Source organism: Suncus etruscus, chromosome 2 (assembly GCF_024139225.1).
Source record: "Suncus etruscus isolate mSunEtr1 chromosome 2, mSunEtr1.pri.cur, whole genome shotgun sequence".
NCBI lineage: Eukaryota > Metazoa > Chordata > Mammalia > Eulipotyphla > Soricidae > Suncus > Suncus etruscus.
The window spans coordinates 154032549-154057685 of NC_064849.1; the positions used below are offsets into that span (position 1 = coordinate 154032549).

General features: G+C 35.7%; 1 pseudogene; it reads right to left on the minus strand.

Moving 5' to 3' along the window:
- Positions 1-18573: 18573 nt before the first annotated feature.
- LOC126002980 (uncharacterized) lies at positions 18574-18750 on the minus strand (annotated as a pseudogene).
- Between the last annotated feature and the right edge of the window lie 6387 nt (positions 18751-25137).

Genomic DNA, 25137 nt, shown 5'->3' on the forward strand with positions numbered 1-25137 from the left:
TTTTTTTTTTTTTGTCCTGTCCGTGGCACAGGCCCCACTCACGTATGACTGGTCTCAACTCCTGCAACTCCTCAACTCTCCTCTAGTGCATAATGGCTAGTTCCCATCTGCCATATGCTGGGCCTATTGCTGAGCCTCTCTCAACTGTACCCCAAAAGATCCTGTCATTCTTCCTCAGCTTTTCTTGTCTCTAGTCCCTAACATAAGTGGGTGCCCTAGTGTAAGCCCAGGTGTAAGTGGGTGAGACTTCTGAGCTCAGTATCTCTGTCTATCTGTGCATCAGGGCCCAGCCTGAATCTAAACTTTCCTGGGCATCTGAGCCTATATTCTGTCTCTATCTGGGCCTATGATAATTACCTGTACTCTGCCATCTGTCTGGGCCCTACAGGATCCTAAAGTCATCCTATTATGTATTTTTTTAATATTTTTTATTTAAACACCTTGGTTACAAACATGATTGTGGTTGGGTTTCAGCTTAAGGCTCTCAGTTGCTGTGGCCATGTGACCACCTCCCTCTATGAAAGAGACCTTAGAGTGTGCAAGACACTCATGCTTCCAGTCTCTATGCAGTGACTTTGATAGGGACTAGGCTATCCCTGCCATACTATATTTGCAAAATTTCTTAGATTTCTGGTCTGAACACAACATGTCATAGATGTCTAGCATACACATATTTATTCTTTTTTTTCCTTATAAAGGAACTCAGTGGAGCCCTAAAAGAAACATGAGTATCCTCCAATAATGGCCATTTCAGTCTGTCTAAGCCTAAGGCTTCAATCCCCATGCTTGAAGACACTATTTCCTCACTGAACTTGAGGGGTTGGTTCTTAATCCCGACACTATTGTGGTTTATAAATGTAAAAAAATGCCTACAAGGGTTCTGGAATTAGAGACAATTCAGTTTGCCATCGCTGGTTTATATATTTTCTAGAATTCAGTCCCATGGCTCTTTTCCTGCAATGATGTTCACCGGAATCTTAGAAACTTGAGTGCCTCCGGTTTCTGAGCTACAATTTGTACTGCCTTGACTCTGCTTTGTTGATGTTGTGGTTGGGACACTTACTTTCCCTTCTCTATTCTGCCAATATTCTGGGCTTTGGGCCACCCACTTTCAAAAATACAGGTGCTTGAATTGACCAGAATTCCTCTGGTGAAAAGCTAATGTGAGTTGCATAAGACATATATTGGGTTTCTGGCTGTATTTTAAGAGTAACTTTCCCTGACAGAGTTCCTTCTCTATGTTTTATGGGCATGTGAGTTGTTTATTCAAAGGGGATTACTTTGCTATTCTGAAGGGTGGAGGTGGCTATAAGGGATCAAGTTAAACCTCATATGCATAAAGCATACTTTTTAATTGAATTGCATCTCTAGCTAGATTTGTAAAGTAAAAGAATGTGTTGAAGAAAAAGTTAAAATATTAAACTAGAAATGAAAGTATCTTATAATGACTAATTACATATTTAATATTGAATTTTTCAACTAATGTTACTTCAGTATACCGAATTTGTCATGAGTATCAATTTCAGAAGTAAAATTTGAATTAAAATTAAGTAACATTACCACCAATAAAAGCAATTAACTTTCTAATACGGTCAGATTGAATAAGTGATACAATGTATTTCAGAGGTAATTTGTTTATAAGTTTTAATGATCAAGTAAATATTAGCAATATACATATTTTTACAATATAATTATTTTAGAAATAGTTTATATCTTTAAAACCAGATATTTTAATTTATAACTTATTTTTGTATGCTTTTGGATCACATTTGCAGTGCACAGGGGTTACTCCTGGCTCTGCATTTAGAAATTCCTCTTAGCAGGCTTGGGGAACCATATGAGATGCTGGAGATAGAATCTGGGTCAGCTTAAAATAAAGCAATGTCCTCCCTGCTGTGTTATCACTCTGGCCCCCAATATTGTTAACTTCTAAAAACCAAATCACTATATCCCAATAGTCCTTGGATTTTTATAAAATAACTTTCTCATATCTCATAATGTATGCACTGATACATAGGAAATTATGCAAATTGTAGTTAAAGTTTACTAATTTTTAAATACTTTTAAATGTCAAATAATATTTATATGAATCAATTATTGCTTAAATTTATACTCTAGCTTAAGTGAAATAATAAACTGCAGCCAAGTATTTGTAGTTAGGCTGGCTAAAATTTTTTACATGTAATTGATTTTGTATAATTTTGATTTCATACAGATTCAACTGTCTTTGAATTTATTATATTCAATAACTGGATAAGTTATTTAAGTCACTACTATATTTAGGCTTTGAAATAGCATGAAAATAATTATATATTGAGTATACCACACACATGTATGTATGTTATGTATGTATGACATATGTATGTCACACATAGTCCTGTAATATAGATCTGTATATAATGTCACATACATATTACTTTTATTCTACTAAAATAAAAATATAAAAATAAAAAGTAAAAGAGCTATTGGTCAAAATTATTGAACATCAGGGCCAGAGCAATAGCGCAGTGGTAGGACATTTGCCTTGCATATGACTGATCCAGGATGAACCTCGGTTCGATTCCAGGCATCCCATATAGTGCCTCAAGCCAGGAGTGATTTCTGAAACCATAGCCAGGTGTATCCCCTGTGAGCCACCAGATGTGGCCCCAAAACAAAAAAACAAACAAATAAAATTATTGAATGTCAAATTCTAATCTTGTAAATTATATGTGAGTACTAGAAATATATCTCTGCTAAGGACTCAATTCATTTAAATAACTATAGTGTATATCTCACACTATTTACTAAAAAATCATTTTAGAGAAATTACTGTGTCAAGGCTAGATCTGAGGAATACAAGATAAAATTAAAGCATGTTGTGTCAGAGATAAAACAGTGCTCAAGAATGGGTGAGGCTTATGTCAAGAAAGGTCTTAAGAGAAAAACTAATTAAAAATTCAAAGGATGAAATATAGGACAATTTAAGTTTAAAAATGGTATTATAATAATTTTATTTAATCAAGTTAAAATCTACCATTTATAAAATTATAATTTAAAGGAATACAAATGTCAAATAAGATACAAGAAGATATAAAAGTAGAAACGGGAAAACTTCAAACTGAAATAACACGACTGAAAAAAATGGTGGGTGAAATGAAAAACTCACAGGAAGGCCTCTTCAGCAGAGTAATAGCTGCTGAGGACAGAATCATTGAGATAGAAGATAAGCTGCATAACACCTCCATATAATAGGAGAGGCAGGAAAAGAGACTTAAAATAAACAAACAGAAGATAGGAAAAAATCTACAAAGATAGTGAATAGATAAAAATAGAACTCTTGGATAAACTCAACAAAAACAACATCAGAATCATTGGAGTCCCAGAGACCCAGGAAGAAAACCTCTTGAAGTATCAACATTCAAGGACTTCAGTGCTGAGAAGTTCCCAGAATTGAAGAGTGCATGCAACCACATCTTGGATGACCAAATAATACTGGCTAAAAGAGATCCAAAAAAAGCACCCCAAGGCACATCTTAATCACAATGACAAAACCACAGTGACGAATAGAATATTGAATGCATCAAGATTAAAAGAGAAATTACGTAAAAAGAACATAGTTAGGATTTACAGCAGATTTATATAAACAATCATCAAGGCCCAAAGGCAGTGGTGTGATATAGTGACAAAACTCAACAAAATGAATGTTTTGACCAGAATACTTCATCTAGCCAGACTTTCATTTAGGTTTGAAGGAAGGTTACACAGCTTCATGGATAATCAACAGCTTAGAAAATTTACGGACTCAAAACCATCCTGGAAAGAAAATTTGAAGTGACTACTTTAAGGCAGGTAAGACCCAACAAATACACCAAACTTCTCAAATAGATAACACTTAATTTCATAGCAATTATCCCTCTCAATACCAATGTATTAAGTGTACCAGGTAAGAGACAGAGAAGCAAAATGGATCAAAAATTGAACCCAACATTATGCTGTCTGCAATAAATAAATCTGAATAGTCAGAGAAAATATAGACTCAAAGTAAAAGGTTGAAAGTCAATACTTTAAGCAAACAAACTCCCTTATAAGGATAAGGTGAACATAATAATATCAAGCAACATAAACTTGATAGCAACATAGGCTTACAAAGGATGTAAGAGAAATAGATGGACATTCCTTAATAATCAAGGGATAGGTACACCAGGAAGAAATTACACTCTTAAACATATATACACCCAATGAGGGGCCAGCAAAATACTTAAAATAATTGCTAATATATTTGATGAAAAACATCAATAGTAAAAAAAGTAAATAGTGGGAGATATAAACACCATCCTGTTACCTTTTGATAGGTCAACCAGCCCAAAACTTAACAAGGATATGCAGACTCTGAAGGAAGAAATGGAAGAGGATGGCTTAGTAGATATATAAAGGGCCTTCAATCTCTGGAAAGTTCGATACACATACTTCTCCAATGCACATGGGTCATTCTCTAAGATAGACCACATGCTGTCCTGTAAAACATATTCCCATAGTAAAGAGGACAGAAATTGTTTCTAGTATCTTCTCATGTCATTATGCACTGAAAATAGAAGTGAATTACAAACAGGCACAGAGAAAGAACTTTAACACATAGAAATTAAACAGCTCACTACTGAACAGTCAGTAGGTCACAGAGGAAATCAAACCAGAGACCAAATGATTCCTGAAAAGAAATGAGAATGAGGACAAAAATTATCAGAATTTGTGGGACACAGCAAGAGCTGAATTAATAGAAAATTTATAGCTTTTCAAACATTCATCAGAAAGGAAGAATGAGCCTACATAAATAACTAATGTCACAGCTTAAATAAAAGAGAAAATGATCAACAAAATGAGCTAAAAATAAAGCAGATGGAAGGAAATTAAAAAGCTTAGAGCAGAAATTAATGAATTGAAACCCCAAAATAATAAAAAGATAAATGAAAGCTAGAGTTGATTATTTATTTAAAAACAAGATTGATAAAACATTAGCAAAACTCACAAAGAAAGAGAAAACTTAATAAATCAAAATAGAAATGAAAAGGGGGACATTATTACAGATACTACAGAAATTCAAATGGTAATTAGAGATTACTTTGATAAACTTTATACCATAAAACATGATAAACCTAAATTCTTGGACTCCTATAAACCTCCCCAAAGTTGAATCATAATGATCTGAAATATCTGAGCATAACTATCACTATTGAGGAATTTGAAATGGTAATCTAAAGGCTTCCCAAAAACAAAGTCCAGGCCAAGAAAGGTTTACTAGTGTACTCTTTCAAACCTTTATAGAGGACTTATTGCTAATCCTTTTTAGGCTCATCCAGGCAATTGAAGAAACAGAAACAATCCCAAATAAATTATTTGAAACTAACATCACCCAGATACCAAAAGCAGACAGAGATGTCACAAATATAAAGAACTACAGACTAAAATCCTTGATCAACACAGATGCAAAAATCCTCAACAACTAGCAAATCGGATCCAACGGCTTATCATGAAGATCATATACCATGACCAGGTATGATTCATTTTAGAAATGCAAGAATGATTTAACATAGGTAAGCCAATTAATATATTATATCAATAAAAGGGAAAATAAAACCATATGATTATATCAATATATGCAGAGAAAGCATTTGATGAGGCCCAACACCCATTCTTGATAAAAACTCTCAACTTGATGGGAATGAAAGGAAATTTATTCAATATAGTCAAGACCATTTACAACAAGCCTATGGCAAATATTATACTCAATAGGAAAAAAATACTTTTTTTAATATCTGGCTCAAGTCATTGTTGTCCTTTCTCGTCACTTATATTTAACATAGTATTGTATGTACTTGTATTGCAATCAGGGAAGAAAATGATATCAACGGCATCCATATAGGAGAGAAAAAAAATCAAGCTTTCACTGTTTGCAGAAGACATGATACTGTATTTAGAAAATCCCAAAGATTCTACCAAAAGTCTTCTAGAAATGTAGATTTTTTTATAGTAAAATGGCAGGCCACAAGGTTAACATGCAAAAATGCATATAAATATTGAAAGAGACATTAAAAATTAAATCCCATTTACAATAGTGTCACAGGAAAGTAAGTACTCTATAGGCAACTTAACTAAAGAGGTGAAATATCCATGCAAAGAAAACTAGAAAACAATGCTATAAGAAATAAAAGAAGACAAAAGGAAATGGAGGCATATACCCTGCTCATGTATTGGGAGCATTAACATTAAAATAGCAATACGCACCAAAGAATTGTACATATTTAGTGCAATCCTTCTAAGGAAATCTATGATAATTTCAGAGAAGTGGATCAAACACTCCTGAAATTTATTTGGAATAATAAATTCCCATGAATAGATAAAGCAGTCCTTGACAAAAATATGGGAGGAATACTTTCCTTAACTTTAAATTGTACTATAAAGAGGTAGTCATTAAAACAACATAATATTGGAATAAAGACAGACCCTCTGAAAATGGTATAGTCTTGAGTACTTTGAGACTGAGCCCTGGACATACAAACAATTAATCTTTGATAAAGTGTAAGAAATACAAAGTGGGGCAAGGAAAGTGTTCAACAAGTGGGGTTTGGATAACATAACCTACATGCAAAAAGTGAACTGAAAATTTTTAACACCATGCATAACAATCAAATTAAAATGGATTACAGTCCTTGACATAGGAACTGAAGCCAGAAGATCCATAGAGGAAAACTTCTTTTGTCTTTTTTTATTGTTTTGTTTTTTGGGTCACACCTGGCAGCGCTCAGGGGTTACTCCTGGCTTTACTGTCAGAAATCGCTCCTGGCAGGCTCGGGGAACCACCTGGGATGCTGGAATTTGAACCACCATCCTTCTGCATGCAAGGCAAATGCCCCACCTTTGTGCTATCTCTCCGGCCCTTGAGAATATAACTATGGAAAACAATAAAACACATTTAAATTGTTTAAAACTATACATATAGTTATATATATATATATATATATATATATATATATATATATATATAGTTACAACTAAAGAAGACAAGTGACACTAAGAAAAAGTCACAAGGCACTAAAACCAGACATGAACCATGAAAACAGATATATGTGTTTCTTTCCAGTTGTCTGCTTATTGTGATACAGTACTGCTTTATAAACCTGATTATAATACCATTAACAATATCTTGTTAGGGTCCGGAGAGATAGCACAGCGGCGTTTGCCTTGCAAGCAGCCAATCCAGGACCAAAGGTTGGTTCGAATCCTGGTGTCCCATATGGTCCCCCCTGCCTGCCAGGAGCTATTTCTGAGCAGACAGCCAGGAGTAACCCCTGAGCATCGCCAGGTGTGACCCAAAAACCAAATAATAATAATAATAATAATAATAATAATAATAATAATATCTTGTTAAGGGGCCGGAGAGGTGGCACTAGAGGTAAGGTGTCTGCCTTGCAAACGCCAGCCAAGGAAGGACTGTGGTTTGATCCCCCGGTGTCCCATATGGTCCCCCCAAGCCAGGGGCAATTTCTGAGTGCTCAGCCAGGAGTAACCCCTGAGCATCAAATGGGTGTGGCCCCAAAAACCAAAAAAAAAAAAAAAGAAGAATATCTTGTTAAGCTTGGTATCACCTTATGCCCACTTAATTAAACTTCATTACTTGAGTATATAAGACCATAACTTGTTTATGCAAATACAGAGGCTCTAGCAAATATTTAGATCTTACTTATTTTGAAATTATTTTGAAATCTTTGGCAGACAATTTGAAAATGCTGTGAAAAAAATTCTGACTCAGATAAATAAAATCAGAAATAATTATTTATCCCCACACTAACATCACATTATCCTTTCAAAGAAACTGATATACAAACAAGAATTTATTTAAAAAAAAAAAAGGTGGTGGTGGTAGAGGATTTATTTTCTGTTGGATACAGTAATAGGAAGACTCCTAATTGGCTTCTATGAGAAACTTCCTGGAAGTTGTGTGATTTAATGATGTATAAAATGTCCAATAATACTTCAGTGTGCCCTTTACAGGTTATAACACTTGGAAACTTTCACTCTTTCAACTCTTCATCAGCAACTTATGAATTTGACAGGATAATTGACTCACCAGAGGGCACCAATTAACACATTACATGCATATAATATGTAATGGAATGATGCATGTTATTCTTAACTGACGCTTCTGAAAACATTTTTTCTCTAGTATACAGACCTTAAATGATAAAGAAAACAATATCAAATCAATCCATATTAACCTCAAAACAAAACCTTGCAATAACTAAGACTCCACAGATATATTAATCATGGAAATGCTTGTACTCTGAGAGATGTTACTTTTGATTTTTCACAACTTTCATAATATTCCTACCAGTATTTAATTATTTGTTATTGGCTCCTTAGAGATCTTCTGATGTTAATCTATGAGAAAAAAATATATGTGAATTTATATCGGCATTTATAGGGCAGTTAAAGCTATTTTCAATTAAGTGCTAAATTTCTAAAGCAATTCTTTTTGTGTTATAATAATAGAAAGGATAAAGCCAGGTGGAGCAGTTAAGAATTTTTTTTCTTTTTTCTTTTTTAATTCTAGAATTTGAAAGGACAAAACAATGCCTAGAATTACTGGGTAGTGTCTCACCTAATCCTCAGATTTAAGATTTGTTTAAGCTGAGAAATTCTTTTTGTTTAATATTGCCAGCAAATTGGATTGCATTGCTTTTAAATAAATCTGCCCACTAAAGGTAGTTTTTGTTATCCAAGAATTAGCCTATTATAGTGTACTGAAGCATTTACAAGCACCCAAGATCTTATAGCTTCAAACTAAATAAAGTGGTTTGCATACAGGGAATAAAGTCACTAAAAATTCATTTTATCTCCATTTTTACTTTAAACTATTTCTAGAAACATAGCTGTTAGCATTTAGGGGAATTCACTGATAATGTTTAGTGCTTTCCTACTAGCTGTACAACTGTTCATGTTTCATCTTGCACTTAATTTCTGAATCAAAGTATTTTTTAAAAGATTAAGTAACCTCTTGACTGTTTTAAAGGTAAAAATATATCATGTCAGAGAAAAGGTGACTAATGGACTCTGCAGAAATTTAAATCAAATAATGAAAAAGAAAAGTCTTTTGAATTTACTTGAGTATTTCTTCAGATGAGAAGATATTACCTTCTAATAGGCCTAAGAACAATGCTTGAGTAAGCAAAACTGTAGGAAAGGGATAACTGGTGCCATATAAGTCCTTACTTGTGCTCCTGTAAGAGCAAACTTCATAGTATGGGTATGTGAGAGCAATTCTAAGAGCAGCACAATTAAGACCAGAGGATAGCCACAGTGTAGGGGACACTATATAAATCAAACCCAAAACAACCCAAAGTTGCTAAAGGTAAATAGATATAAACTGGAGCAAGACCTTTTCCTACAACTGATTGCTTCAAATTTCAGGGTAATTGGAAAGTAATGCTGTGTGTAGGACCAGGATCCAGAGTCAAATAAATCCAAATGCCTGTGGGCTGTAGCCAGTGGGTATTTTGTTCCTTGACAACTGAAACAACCAAACTTTTGTATTTGTGTTTGCTGGTAACCGTATTATGTATAAGAGTGGAGAGATTGAATTTCAAACAGAGATTTGGATCTACTTAAGGTATTTTTTTTCTGTATTAATATTTGCCACACGAAAATTCTCATTATCTTCTAAAGTCCACCTTTGGGTTACAGATAGCATGAAATTAATGGTCAATGTAAAAATATGAGGAAGAATGAAAATCATAATGCTGGCGTGCATCCTATATCTTCCTCCTTTAACCCCTGAAAATGCTAGTGTAACTGGTCTACATTTGTACAGCTTGTTGTAGATTAGGTATCGATTCTGTTGTCATTGACTTTTTCACCTACTCATTTATTTATTTATTTTTTCAGTTTTTGGGTCACACCCGGCAGCGCTCAGGAGTTTCTCCTGGCTCTGTGCTCAGAAGTCGCTCCTGGTAGGCTCGGGGGACCATATGGATGCCAGGATTCAAACCACCGACCTTCTGCATGCAAGGCAAATGTGCTACCTTCATGCTATCTCTCCAGCCCCCCATTTATTATTTTATAATATTTTATTTAAAAACCTTGATTACAAACAGGATTGTGGTTGGGTTTTAGTCATAAAAGAGGACACCCCCCATCACCAGTGCAACATTCCCAACACCAATGTCCCAAATATCCCTCCTCCCCACCCCACCCCCACCTGTACTCTGGACAGGCTTTCTATTTCCCTCATACATTCTCATTGTTAGGATAGTTTGTGATGTAGTTATTTCTCTAACTAAACTTCTCACTCTTTGTAGTGAGGTTCATGAAGTGGGCTGTAAACATGGAATCTATTATGCTGAGTGAAATAAGTCAGAGAGAGAGAGAGAGAGAGAGAGAGAGAGATGCAAAATGGTCTCACTCGTTTATGGGTTTTAAGAAAAATAAAAGACATTCTTGCAACAATTTTCAGAGACAAAAGAGAGGAGGGCTGGAAGAAACTGACTAATTGTAAGAAAATAGTTTGGTTCACTACTTTATTATTTACTACTTATTGTATAGAAGCATAACTGTTAATTAGAAAACTATCATGCTTTTTTAATTATTTTTATTTTACTTTTGACATATTTAAGCACCATGATTACAAACTTGTTTATAGTTGGGTTTTAATCATAAAAAAGTACAAACTTTCTTCAACCATGCACCCTTCCCTCCACCAATACTCATCCCTCTTCTCCTCCACCAACACCTTTCTGTCCTCTAGAGAGACATTTTATTTCTCTCACTCACTACCATTTTTATGATAGTTGTTGGTGTAGTTATTTCTCTAACTGCACTCACCAATCTTTGTGGTAAGCTTCATATCATGGACTGGTCCTTTAAAACCTTATTTCTATTGTCTCTGGGTATTATTACCATGCTATTTTTTATTTTTCTTAAATCCCACAAATGAGTGAGACTATTCTGTGCTACTCTCCCTCTGACTTATTTCACTCAACATAATAGTTTCCATGTCCACCCATGTATGGGAAAATTTTATGACTTCATCTCTTCTGACAGCTGCATAATATTTCATTGTGTATGTGTACCACAGTTTCTTGAGCCATTCATTTGTTGAAGGGCATCTTGGTTGTTTACAGAGACTGGTTATTATAAATAGTGCTGCAATGAATATAGGCATGAGAAAGGAATTTTTGATTTGTATTTTTGTATTCCTAGGGTATACCCCTAGGAGTGGTATAGCTGGGACAAATGGGAGCTCAAGTTCCAGTTTTTTGAGGAATCTCCATATTGTTTTCCAGAAAGGCTGAACAAAATGATATTTCCAATAGCAGTAAATGAGAGGAGAAAACTAGCATGCTTTTAAGTAACAAAAAGGTAAGCACCTAGGGCATATTTAAGAAATGACTATGGGATATACTGTCTAGTCTTTTATTTCTCATAGTCATGGACTCTTCTGAGTTAAGATTCACTCACATGCATTATTTCATTCTGAAACAATGTTATATTTTACATATTTTCATTGACAAGCTTAGGATTTGGGTACGATACAAAAATTATGCTCAATACCATAAAACAGCTTAGACCAGGGGTCTCAAACTCAATTTACCTGGGGGCTGCAGGAGGCAAAGTCAGGGTGAGGCAGGGTCGCATAAGGGATTTCAGCAAAAAAAAAAAAAGTCCTCAAACATCATTATTAACAGTTTTAAGTATTTCTTCTGAACATGAATAGAACATTGAGTGAAGATCATGAACTGTTCTTCTGAACATGGCATCTTTTGCCTATTCCTTGCTGCCAGAGACTTGACAGCACTTCTTTTCACAAATCTGAATCACATTTGGCTTCAGAGAGGAAGAAGTTAAGACCCTTAGTATGGCTTGAAGATGATCATCATTAAGTTTAGACCTGTATTTGACTTATTGAAGTTCAATGTGGAGAATAACTTTTCACAAAAATATGTGCTCCTAAAAAGGCACATGGTGTGCTTGAACATTCAGGAAAGCTCAGGGAAGCTGGGGGGCAATTCTCTCAAAAATTGCCCATGCATATCTGCTTTTCCACTAATCTCCCTGAACTTGGCTTTGAGATCAGAGTTGCATTGCAGGTCAATGAGCTCCATTTGAAGCACAGGAGGGGCATTTTGCACATCACAAAAAAGGGGTCCACAAAAATTTGGAAAGTGACTCTGTGCTTTTTGAAGTCTGCAAATCTGTGATCAAATTCCTTCTCTAGCTTAAAAATAGCACCAACATATTTCTCACCACTGAATGGTATGCCTGCATCCACAAGTTCCTTGCATGCTAGGAAATGGCAAAGGCTTGTCTGAGAGAGCTGGGATTTCCATAACACAAGTTTTGTAGAGAATACTCTCACGTTGTCATAGGCAGAACTGATAAGCTTCCCCAGGCCTTATAACATCTTGTTTAGTACATTCAGCTTATGTGTGATGTCAACAAGAAAAGCTAAGTCCATGAGCCATTTGTGATCACTCAACTCAGAAACAGCATTCCCATCCTTCTCCATGAAGGCTTTCACTTCTTCTCTCAACTCAAAAAATCTTTTCAGGACATTTCCTCTGCTGAGCCAATGTACCTTGGTGAAATAGAGCACATCTCCATATTCTGACTCTAATTCCTCTAAAAAAAAAAAACAAAAAAAAAAAAACAAAAAAACATGGAACCTCCTGTGCTTTAAGCTCATGGATCTTACTTGGTTGATGCATTTCACAACAGACATCATATTGTCACACGGCAGGCATTTACTGCAAAGTGCCTGCTAATGGATAATGCAGTGAAGAGCAATGGCCTTCTCTACTCCTCTTTAAGCTTTTTTTTGAACAAGTGCCACCAGGTCATTTTTTCTCCCTGTCATCGATGGCACTCCATCAGTTATTATTCCAACAAACCTCTTCCATGGCAAACCTGCATTCTCAATGGCATCACACAGATGCCAAAATATCTCATTACCGGTGGTCTGGCCATGCATTGGGATTATTGTGAGCAGCTCCTCTGTCAATTCAAAATTGCAATCAACACCACGGACATAAATTGTGAGCTGTGCAGTGTCTGTTATATCTGTGCCCTCATCAAGAGCAACTGAGTATGCATCAAAACATTTGGCTTTCTCACACAGTTGATGATAAATGTCACTTGACATGTCAGAAATGTACTCTGCCACAGTGTTGGTAGAAAGGCTGATTTTGCTAAACTGACCTTTCTTTTCCAGACAGATAATGCTTCCAGCCTGTAACATGCATTTTTTTTTTTACAAACTCTCCTTCTTTGAATGGTTTCCCTGCCTTAGCAATCATCTCACTAACCATGTAACTAGCTTCGACTGATGCAACATTCTCTTTGGTTGCTTTCTTGAAGAAATCTTGTTGCCTCATTAGACATGCTTTAAGACTGGCAACCCTCTTGGCTCTCTCATTTCCTTGATATTTTGCACATTCCTCAGCATGTTTAGTTGAATAATGGCATTTCAAGTTGTATTCCTTGTGCACAGCAACTTTCTCTGAGCAAATAAGATATGTGGGGATGCCCCTGTGCTCAACAAAAAAAATACTGTGTCTCCCACTTTTTCTGAAATTGTCTGTGCTCGTCAACAATCTTTCTCTTCACTGCAGGCTTTGATGAAGTCATGATGAAGGTATGACAAAATCTAATTCTGTAATAAACTTCTCTCCCTTAGGCTTCTGATAATGCAAGGGACAGTGAGCAGGAGCAGCGGATAATATTCGCGATTATTCGCTTACCAAATATTCACAATAAAAAATCATATTAGTAAGAAAAAAATTGCAAAAATCGCATTAAACATTTGCATTCCCCTATGCGAATGTTTAATGTGATTTTTTTCTTACTAATGCAATTTTTATTGCGATTATTCGGTAAGCGAATAATTGCGAATACTGCGATATTTGAAGGCCGGCCTGCCAGCCACAAAATGTTGTACGGAGGGCCGCAAATGGCCCGTGGGCAGCGAGTTTGAGACCCCTGATTTAGACATTGCTGATTTTCTTCTTAGGAGCTGATCTCTATGCAATACAAAAGCAGACATGTCAAGAGATTCACAATTGACCACGAATGCTCCTTTGAATTTGATTTTCACAAAGTGTAATGATAGGTACAAATGCATATATGTGCAGCCTGAGAGCATACAGAATTTAAAGCAATTGTCCTATCTTATAGTTGTACAAGCCCATAACCTCATATGGTACCTCTGCATAGACTCTCATCATAGAACGAGATGTAGCCCTTAACCTGGAGACAAGTGTGCCCCCTAGTACCACTGGTATGTTATAAAAAAAAAAAAAAAAAAAAAGGAAAACTGATTTGGGTTCAGGCATAGATAGATACAATATCATGTATCCAACTGGAATACTAATTATTGAAGCCAGCTAATGTCAAAACACAGAAATCTCAACTAGTAACTGCTCACTAAATCCTTAAACAATGATTTTAATAACCCTTTATAATATATAAAACTTTTCACAAATCATTTTTACTAAATAAATTTATTTTATTTTATTTTTGTTAGTTTTGGTATTACACCCAGTGATACTCAGGGATCAGTCCTGGCTCTGCAATCAGGAATTACTCCTAAATATGCTTAGGGGACACATGGGATGATGGAGATTGAATCTAGGTTGGGTACATGCAAGTTAAGCCCCTTCCCACTGTTTCTGCTCCTGGACTATTATTTTTTATAATCAGACTTATTTTTTTTAAACAAGCAATATAAAATAAATTATTGTCTACCTGCCAAGGAGGCAGTCTTAAGTTTTTTTTTTTGCGGGGGAAACTGTGGAAATAGTGAAAAGAAAGTAACTTTGCAGGAGGATGTAGTTTCTCAGTTTTTCTAAATATTTATATGTTTATGGGGTCTAATAAATTCACGGATTAAACTGCAATCCTTACTATCACAGACACAGCATTGGGGAAGGAGTGTATATTTTCTAAAAGACTAATGGGGAAAACACTCTTTAATAAAAAAATTACTATAGAAATTAATTTCCTCCATAAATTTTATATATTGTGTACAAATATAAGATATGTACCTCAACACAAAGTGTTTTCACTTTTCATAGTTCATAGTGTAGATATCAGGGCTGTCTGTTACTGACGGAAGTGATTTACTCATGATAAAGTCCATACACAGACTTTCTCCATAAAAATAAAAAATTCGAAGTTGTGTTGATACAATGAATGTCTGAAACAACTGTATTATGAACAATTTTGTAAACAATGGTGTTAAAAATAGTTGAAATAATACCGATAAATGAGAAAACATTAGACTTTGTTTGCCAGGCTGGCGCAAAGGATCCAGTTCAGGGAATTTGGAGGAGCAGAGGTCAAGTAGAACTAGATGCTGAGGTTTCCTTTCTCCTAAGCCCACATTTCGTAACTGTATCTCAAAGGCTTTGGAAGCACAGGTAAGGATAAATATAAACATAACTCTTATAGAGCTTAAATTTGACTCCTTAATTTGACTGGTGGGTTCTAAGTAAGAGCTAATTATATTTAATAAAAGTTCGTTCATGTTTGAGGTTGTCTTTAACTTGCAACATCAGAGAAAAGTCATTATATTCAACATAAGTATTTGAATTAAAAGATGTATTTGTCAGTTTCAAAGAGATATGCTAATTTTATTGAAAGATTTTTACACTTTATTTTTCTCAACCTCAAGAAGCTTCAGTGGAAATGTTCATTTTCAGTTGATTGGAAATCAGAGACCCAATGGAAAGAAATTCAACTGAAAAAGCTAATTACAAAAGTATGCATGTTGGAGCACACTTTATAATCCAATTCACTGGATTTCTGAATGCCATTTCAGGCAAGAGTGAGCCAGGTTCACTTAAATGGCAGATATCTGAGTGACAGCCAGTAGACTACTTCCACATTACCCACAACACTACTGTCCTGTTTTCCAGATGTTGTTCTTTATCCCATGATTCATAGGCACAGCCATGTTAGAAGAAAATAGCAAATATGCCAACCAGCTATTTCTTTTGCCCACCAAATTTGTCCCAGCCTGCTGCGTTCAGCTAAAACTTTTCTCCCAGTTGTCTTTCTGCTCTCACACCCTGGCAGCATCGCTTTTTTCACTGCCTCCTACACAAAATTATCCAGTTGCCTGCTACCTGCCCACACACCAATTATTTAAACCTTTGTTAGCTTTCAGAATTTCCAGTATGCAGAAACAGGGAAGAGCTAAATAAATTTGCAAGGTGTAACTATTTCTCTTGGATAATAATAAGTTACTGACTGGTGGGAGAGGAGAGATTTGTTTTAAGGGACATTGAGAATGGACTTGTCAAAAATATGGTATAAAGAAGATGAATGAATTCATAGTTTACGTGGAGAAAGCTCCTCTTTTGTTTTACTTAAGTAGAGAGATTCAAAATCCTATGTTGGAAGTGCACATAATGAGAGATTCTTAAATCTCTCAGGGAGCTTTGTCTTCAATTTCTCTGGCACTTACGATAACAATGACTGTATAGAAAACATCCATCTATTGTGATGTGAAATGCTCAGCAAGGAGGCAACAAAAAAGTCACTTTTTCTTTAGTATAACACATTCAGAAGAAATGTCATCATGGTATTTTGTCCCACAAGTCAGTCCTTTACGAATTTTATGTAATTCCCTATGTGAGAAATTCTTAGATGCTGTCTCACTATCATGTTGTGTTTCTAGTCTCATTACAATAGGGTGTACATTTTTGAAATAAACTAAAACTGAAAATGGCCTACAAAATGAATTAGGGATTATGAAAACTAAGTGAAAACAACTGCACTGCAGGTGTCCAAGCACATATTTAAGGGATGTTTGCTATTTCATTGCATTCAATTTTCTTCATAAAGGTTGATAGACATCAGATCCTGTGTCAAAAGATAATTGTGGTATTAAAAACACCACTTCCTTACTCTTGAAAGTCTGGTTTAATGCATTCCAAAATTTTCACTTTATGAATTGTACCTATTTTCTTGCCGCCTCCACTTTCTGGCCTGCAGACAGATTTCAGTTTTGTCCTCACTGGAAATGCTCGATCACAGTGCTATGGCAACTGCTGGTCTATTTGATACTTCCAAGAATACCACCCCCACAAATTTTTCTAACACATGAGTATTTCTCATAACTTTCTGCTTCTCTGAAGTGTGAGGCAGATGCACAGACCTCAGAGCACAGATTGCTCATATATACTTCGGTACAAATCTGTCAGCAGGCCTCTACTGTCAAAAAATATAGACATTTTGGAGTAAGATGATAAAACGAATTGTTCACTTAAGAAAAGAAGTTTATAAAAAAATTTTGGAGGGTCAGAAATTCCTATGCCTTTTCTAAATACTAGCTATAAAATAATAATGCATTTTAATCACTCAATTTGGCCTCCTCTTCAGGCTGGATTTCTTTGTTTGCTTTGGTTTTGGGAATGCAAAACTCTCAGCAGTACTCAGAGCTTATTCCTGGCTCTGTCCTCAGGAATCACTCCTGGAGGACTTGAGGGATCATATGAAGTGCAGAGATGAAACTCAGGTTGGCCAGGTGTAAGGCAAATAAATGCCCTGACTACTATCCTATCTCTTTGGCCCCGCCTCTTTAATCTTTGTGATGAAAATTTTGCAAATGTAATTGATCTCAAATTCTGTGTTCTATGAAAGCAAAATTAAATATATACACACATTCATGGCAAAAATAAGTAAATGCAAAGGTAGAAATTTACTATTAACTATATCTAAGGCATCAATAACACTTAAGATTTGGAATTCTAGAGACCATTATATGACGAATTTTCCTACTAGAAATGCCAGAGGCTCAATTTTTATGAGTGAAAAGATCATTGATTTACTTGTTTAAATTTGGATTATTATTTATTTATTTATTTATTTGTTTATTTATTTTTAGGTCATACCAGGCAGCTCTCAGGAGATACTCCTGGCTCTATGCTCAGAAGTCACTCCTGGCAGACTCGGGGGACCATATGGGATATTGAGATTCAAATCACTGTTCGTTCTGGATCAGCTATGTGCAAGGCAAAAGCCCTACCACTGTGCTATCTCTCTGGCCCCCATAAATTTGGATTATTATCTTGTTGGTTCACTGGTACATTTTTTTCCATTTACTAATTCATGAATTGGATAAACTGATAATACTGAATGATTGTATCTTAAATGTCTAACATCTTATTCTTAAGCATCACATTTTTAAAAAATTTAAAATGTCATCTTTTCATTTTCTTCCATGGAAAGAGATGCTCTAGACAAGTCTAAAATCTTGGTTACAGTTAGTGATCAGAAAATTTTGTTTTCATTGCTGCACAGTGAGTAATTGAATGGCTTTGACTTAATCCCAGACTCCTTTTTATAAAATGAAAAGGTTGGACAGGATGATGCAGTGTTGTGGCAGACAGTTTAAAAGATTTTTTCACCTTTACGATACATAAACCCAGAGCACTAGGTTTCTTTAATTTAAAATAAAATATGGGATTTTTAATCTAGAAATGTTTTTGTCATTTATTCCTGCTTTCAAAAATGTGTAATCCTTTTTTTTTTTTTTTTGCTACTCAACCTGCATTCTCTCTTTTCTATCATCAATGATAAAAGGCAGTTAAAAAAGCAATGCCTGGAATAAGCATTATGCTCAGAGAGGACATTGACTTCTGTTTTTTGGCCCTCTACATAATCAGGGAAACCTTTGTAGTAACAAACTATAGAAGTCACACCTGAAAGTATATTTATGTAATTATTATCTACTAAGTATGAGGAAACTGTGTATAGGAATACACAGTGGCTTAGGCATAGATAACTATATGAACTAAGCCTCTCCCTACTTGATCTAGAAGAGGTTACATTCATTAAAATAACTAACAGTAATTTTAAAAATAAGTAGAGAGTGACATAGATGGTATACTTATCGATGATCTGAAAAACACTGCTTTGACAGATTTGATGGAACACAACTTATTTGGCCTGTGGTATAAGGTAGTGTTTGCAATGAAGGAGACATTTTCCCTAGGTTTCCAGAGATTGGAATATTAGAACAGGTTAGAAAAAGATTTTTAAGAGAGTAAAGAGTAAGCACAATGATTGGAATGTGAAAGTTCATTGTGTTATAAAGGATAGAGAAAATGCAGTTCTTTTTTTTATCAAATGGAGGTATAATATGTAAAACATTGTATTTGTTTTAGGTACACAAAATGATATAATACTTTTATATATTGTATAATGATCACTAAAATAAATAAGCTAACAATCATTATCACACATAGCTATATTTTCCTTCTTTTGATAAAAATTGAGATTTATTTTTTCTTAGCACTTTGATGTTTTTAATGTACGTATGGTGATGTCTAACTTTTGATATTAATGGTTTAGGAATATAAATAATTCAAACATCTTTATCCCACACACTTCACCCACGTCTGCATATAATACTCTTTTAAAATCTTTGTTCTGGTATTTCTGACTCTAATCACACTTTGAACAGAATACTTATGTGGTTTATTTATTTATTAACTCATATTTATTCTTTTAACATTTTCCAACTTCTTATACCAAATATTATTAACTTCTACCAATTATTTCATTGTATCTGTGAATTATTATTTTTGTTTTACAATGTCTAATTGAGGCTATATAGCAATGTTTTTCTTTGCTTATACTATTTATGTTACAAAATACTCTGAAGATCAATCTATGTCATAATCAAAAGATTGTCATAATACTTTATTCTTTATGGCTGAGTAGTATTTTAGCAGGAACAAATGTATATAAGAGTGCATATCATATCATACATATGCAATATTATCTATTCATTATCAGAATTTTCTCTGTATGTATATACAAGATTAATTTATGAGAGCTCTATTATGATTATATTTAAGATATTTAGGACAATTGATTAGATTTAAGGCAATTCAAGGTAAGTGAAGTGAGTGTTGTTAAATGGGGAAAATTGAAATCATATAATAAAGAACTTTATATTAGTAAGCTTTAACTTTGGGTAATAAGATTTAAGAGTGTGAACTGGTGTTTTTTCTTTGCGCAGGGTAAGTGGTATTAATATGCATGATGAATTTACTTAAAATGCTAGCCCCATCATAAATGGGGAGGAGAAATGAAAAACATTTCCTTAAAGAACAATATAGATGGCCAAAAGGCACATGAAAAATGTACCTCATCTCTAATCATCAGGAAGATGAAAATAAAAAACAATAATGAGATATCTCCCACCACCGAGACTAGAGAGCACATTACAAAAATTAAGTACTACCAGTGCTGACGTGGATACAGAAGGGGACTCATATACTGCTGATGGGAATGCAGACTTGTCCAGCCTTTTAGGAAAACTAGAAAAAAATAAGCTAAAAATTGAACTTCCATCTGATCCAGCAATACCACTTCTAGGGATATACCCCACGAACACAAAGACACAATACAAAAATGTCCTCTGCATCCTATGTTTAGTCCAGGGGTCTTCAAACTATGGCCCGCAGGCCACATGTGGCCCGCAGAGGAGTCTGATCCGGCCTGCCAGCAGTGAGCACTGTTTGATTGCCAAGATACCTGCCAGCATATACAGTCAGTGTCACGTTTTCTCAGGGATGACGTCAACCACCTCCACCTACGGCATGTTGTGTGCTGGGAGGGTGGGCGTGAGGGCAATGTTGAGAGGGACACTGATGCACCCTTGTGCCTGGCACTTGGTGCACTCGTTGCTGATGACGTCACTGGAGGGCGCCAGATGCTGTGTGGTGAGGAGTACCACATGTGGGTGACTATATGATGTAAAAAGGCGCCTGCTCCACCCCCAGGCAACGTGGTGTCTGTGTGCTGTGCCTGCCTGTCAGTGAGGTTTTCCTCCACTCCCTCCACTGCCAAAGGTCAGTCAAAAGTGCCATAGAAATAAATTTTTGCCAGATGGGGGGTTCTGCCCGATTGGGCTGTTGGGTGACTCATATGAAAATTCTCCTTTGGGGGTGGTGAGGCATTCAGTGCTGAAATCAAAGTTAGGGGGTGGGCCGTGGTTGGGTGGTTAGGGGTTCGGTGCTGAATGGCCCATGTGGAAAATTAGGGGTTCAATGCTGAAGCATTTTAAAGGGGTTACATTGAAAATTTTATATGCATTTTGCAATTCCTTTTCAGTGTTCACATGCTGATTCCGAACATATCAATTTGGGCATTATATAGGGAGATAAAACTGAACTATCAGGGACTGAGCTGGTCTGCTTAGAAAAGCCTACAAGGGGTAAGTGTTCACATCAGGGACTAATGGGGGTTCATACACTGTGTGCATATATACACACAGTGTTTATATTTCACTAATATCAGTTTGGAATCCCTAGGAAACAATGATATCAAGAAAAAGAAAAATTGACAGCGAGTGTAGGATATTCAAAGAACAGTGGACTTACAATTACTTTTTTATGTGGTACAAAGAAAAAGCTGTGTGTCTGATATGCCAAAATATAGTTGCTGTGTTCAAAGAATACAATTTGCGACGCCACTATCAAACTCAACATAAAGTTAATATGATTGGTTGGAGAAGTGAGAAAAGATAAAATATTACAACTGAAACATATACTGACTTCTCAGCAAAATACTTTTGTGAAGCAGAAGCAGTTAATACTTCCTCACTGCGGGCAATTTTTCAACTTGCCAAGCTAATAGCGCACAATGGCAAACCATTTGTGGAGGGAAAATTTGTTAAAGAATGCCTTATTTCTGTTGCCAAAGAGATGTGTCCAGAGAAGGCCAATTTATTTAGTACAGTGAGCCTTTCAGGAGTTACAATGACACAAAGGATTGAAGAAATGGAAGAAAATTTGCTGCACCATTTGCAAAACTCTGCAAAGAAACTTTGCTATTTTTCCTTGGCACTCGACGAAAGCAATGTTCGTGATTCTGCCCAACTTCTCATTTATATGCATAGGACAAATGAGTATTTTGAAGTCACAGAAGAGCTTGCTGCACTGCAAAGTATCAAAGGTACAACCACAGGAGTGGATATATTTGAAAAGGTTTGCCAAACTGTGAATGGTTTGGAACTGGACCGGGTTAAACTAGTCAGTGTAACAACTGATGGTGCTCCTAGCATGGTGGGGTCTAAGAGAGGAGTAATTGCTCACATTACACAAGAGATGGACAAACATAACCATCCTCATCCAATTGCCATACACTGCCTCATCAACCAACAAGCGCTATGTGGGACTTGGTTATAAAAATTGTGGTATCTTTTGTTAATTACATTAGAACTCATGCACTAAACCACAGATAATTTCAGGAATTTCTATCTGAGGTAAATGTTGCCCATGAAGATGTTCTGTACCACACAGAAGTCCATTGTCTGAGTAGAGGGAGAGTTTTGAAACGTTTCTATGACTTACTTCTGCAGATTACAGCTTTTCTACTTTCAAAAAAACCAAGAAGTACCAGAGCTCAATGATGCAGAATGGAAATGGCACCTTGCCTTTCTGACAGATATAACAGAGCTACTCAACAGTTTCAATCTGTAACTTCAAGGCAAGGGGAAGCTCATCTGTGATGTGGCATCACATGTGAAAGCATTTGAAGTAAAATTAGGCCTTCTCATCAAACAAGTACAGGAGGAAAACTTCAGTCATCTCCCAACAACTCAAAACCTGTCGGCGAACAAACCATTGGTTGCATTCCCAAAGGAAACATGCCTGGCTTCACTAGAATTGTTGCAAAAGGAGTTTCAATTTAGATTCAAAGAGCTTCATCTCCCTGAACAGGACATACAATTTTTTGTAACCCATTTTCTGTTGAGATTGAAAATGCCCTTACAATTTACCAAATGGAACTAGCTGAACTGCAGAATTGTGACTCTCTGAAAGATGCATTTAAGTCAAGTAATCTTTTGAATTTCTCTGCATCTCTTCCCTCTGAGACATATCCAAATATCAGGAACTATGCACTCAAAATGGTAACCATCTTTGGTAGCACTTATGCCTGTGAACAGACATTTTCAAGAATGAAACATCTGAAATCTCCAACCAGATCAAGATTAACTGATGTCCACTTGCATCACTTGTTACGGCTGGCAGTGACAAATATGGAACCGGACATTGACCATATCATTAGCCAAAAGCAGGCCCACAGTTTCCATTGAAATACTGGTGCGTGATGTTTATTTATAAATGGTTTTCATTTTGTTTATATAAATATGTGCAGTGTAAGTAGGAATTAGTAGCTCATATAGTCCAGCCCTCCAGCTCTTTAAAAAGTTTGAAGACCCCTGTTTTTTTCCATCACTATTTACAACAGCTAGAATCTAAAAATAACCCAGGTGTCTGACAAGATATGAGTGACCAAAGAAACTGTGCATTCTACACAATGGAATACTATTCAGCCATTAGAAAACAATAGTCATAACATTTTCTTATACATGGATGGGTATGGATACCATTAAATGAGCCAAAAGGAAAGGGATAGACATAGAAAATTCTAGCTTATTTGTGGATTATAAGAAAAACAATTATGGTAATAATACCCAGAGACAATAGAAATAAAGATCAGGAGGTCTAGCCTAGAGTAGAAAGCTCACCATAAAGAGTAGCTAGAGTAGAGAAGGGTGTACTAGGACAATAATAGTTGGAACTAATCCCTCTGGACAAGAACTTGGCACTGAAAGTGAAGAAACTAACAGGAAAGGTACTACTCCATTAACAATAGTGCAAGCAGCAGTGTCAAAAAGGAAAGGAGAGGAGGGAGAGACAGAGACAGAGAGATGCAGAGAGAGAGAGACAAAGAGAGAAGAGAGAAAGAAGCAATTTGCTTGCTCTACAAAAAGGCATCAGTGGGTGAGTGGGGGTTGGGTGTGGGAGGGAAACAAGACACATTGGTGAAGGATGATATAGATTGTGTGACTTAAACCTAACAATGAACAATTTTGTAACCATGGTGCATAAATAAAGCAATTAAAAAAAGAAAAATGAGAAAATTAAAAAAATAAATAAAATGCCAGCTATAATGAATGGCAGCCTCTCTTTTGTCCCTGGCAGCATATGTTTGTTGATTCTCTGTGCATTGGAAGGTACAATACTCAAGGTTCTCAAAGCCTGCTGAGCAATGCTACCAGGAGAAGCCAGTGTGACCCATGGAGTCCCTAGTGTCCCAGGTCTGGAGCAGCACCTTTTCCCACCTTAGGGTGCAGGTTTGTAAGTGTCAGTTATTCAGGTTTAGGAGGGACTCCTGGACCCCATGTATACCATAGGGGAGGATTCACAAATAAAAACAAACCCTCAATTATCAAAAAAACTAGAGGATATGAAGGTTGTGTACTTATATGTATGTTCTGTTAGCTAATTGTGATGAATTAAGTGGTATATAAAAATGGGTTGCTTATATATTTTTCCTCACTTGCCCTATTTTTATTCTTTAAGATGTTCTTTCCTGTGAAAATCTGGGAACCATGATACTATGATAGTATACAGTCATGTTTAACTATGAGGACAGTTCTTTTTTGACAGTGACTTTTTTTTTTAAATAACACAAATTCATTCACAACTTAGAAGCATTTCACTTAGTCCAGTAAACTTGACCCATGAATTGGGATGGTGTTATGGGCAAAATAACTTCTCCTGTTCTCATTTTCTCCTTTAAAATAGTCCTCAGTTCTTTAGTGACTTAGCATGGAGTAGCAATTAGAGGGGAAAAAATAAGTTGCTCATAAGATGATGCTCTTAAAACTACTATTGACTTCTTTTCTTTTATGAGACTGCTATTAATCTCTGGGTCTTCTCTTGCCTGGGTGATGTTATTGTAGAACCACCTGTTGCAACCTCTTTGAACATCAACTTTGAGTACTCTTGAGTGCAATATTTTGTGATGATTTTCAAGTCTTCTGCTTTTGGCGGCTTTTATTTAGTTGACTCCCTTCTTGGGTGGGATATGGAACACTTTCAACATTTTGTAACTGTTCTCTTCTGTGACATTGACATAAATCCTATCATCACAAAGTGTGTGCCTTTTTTTTTTCACCAAGAAAACTCGTCCTATCCCTGGCCCCTTTCCCTTCTCTATTGTAGATAGAGACCTTTGAATTAATCCTCATATGCATCTCAATTGGTTTCCTTTGGTTTTATTTCCCCATTGCCTTCTCAT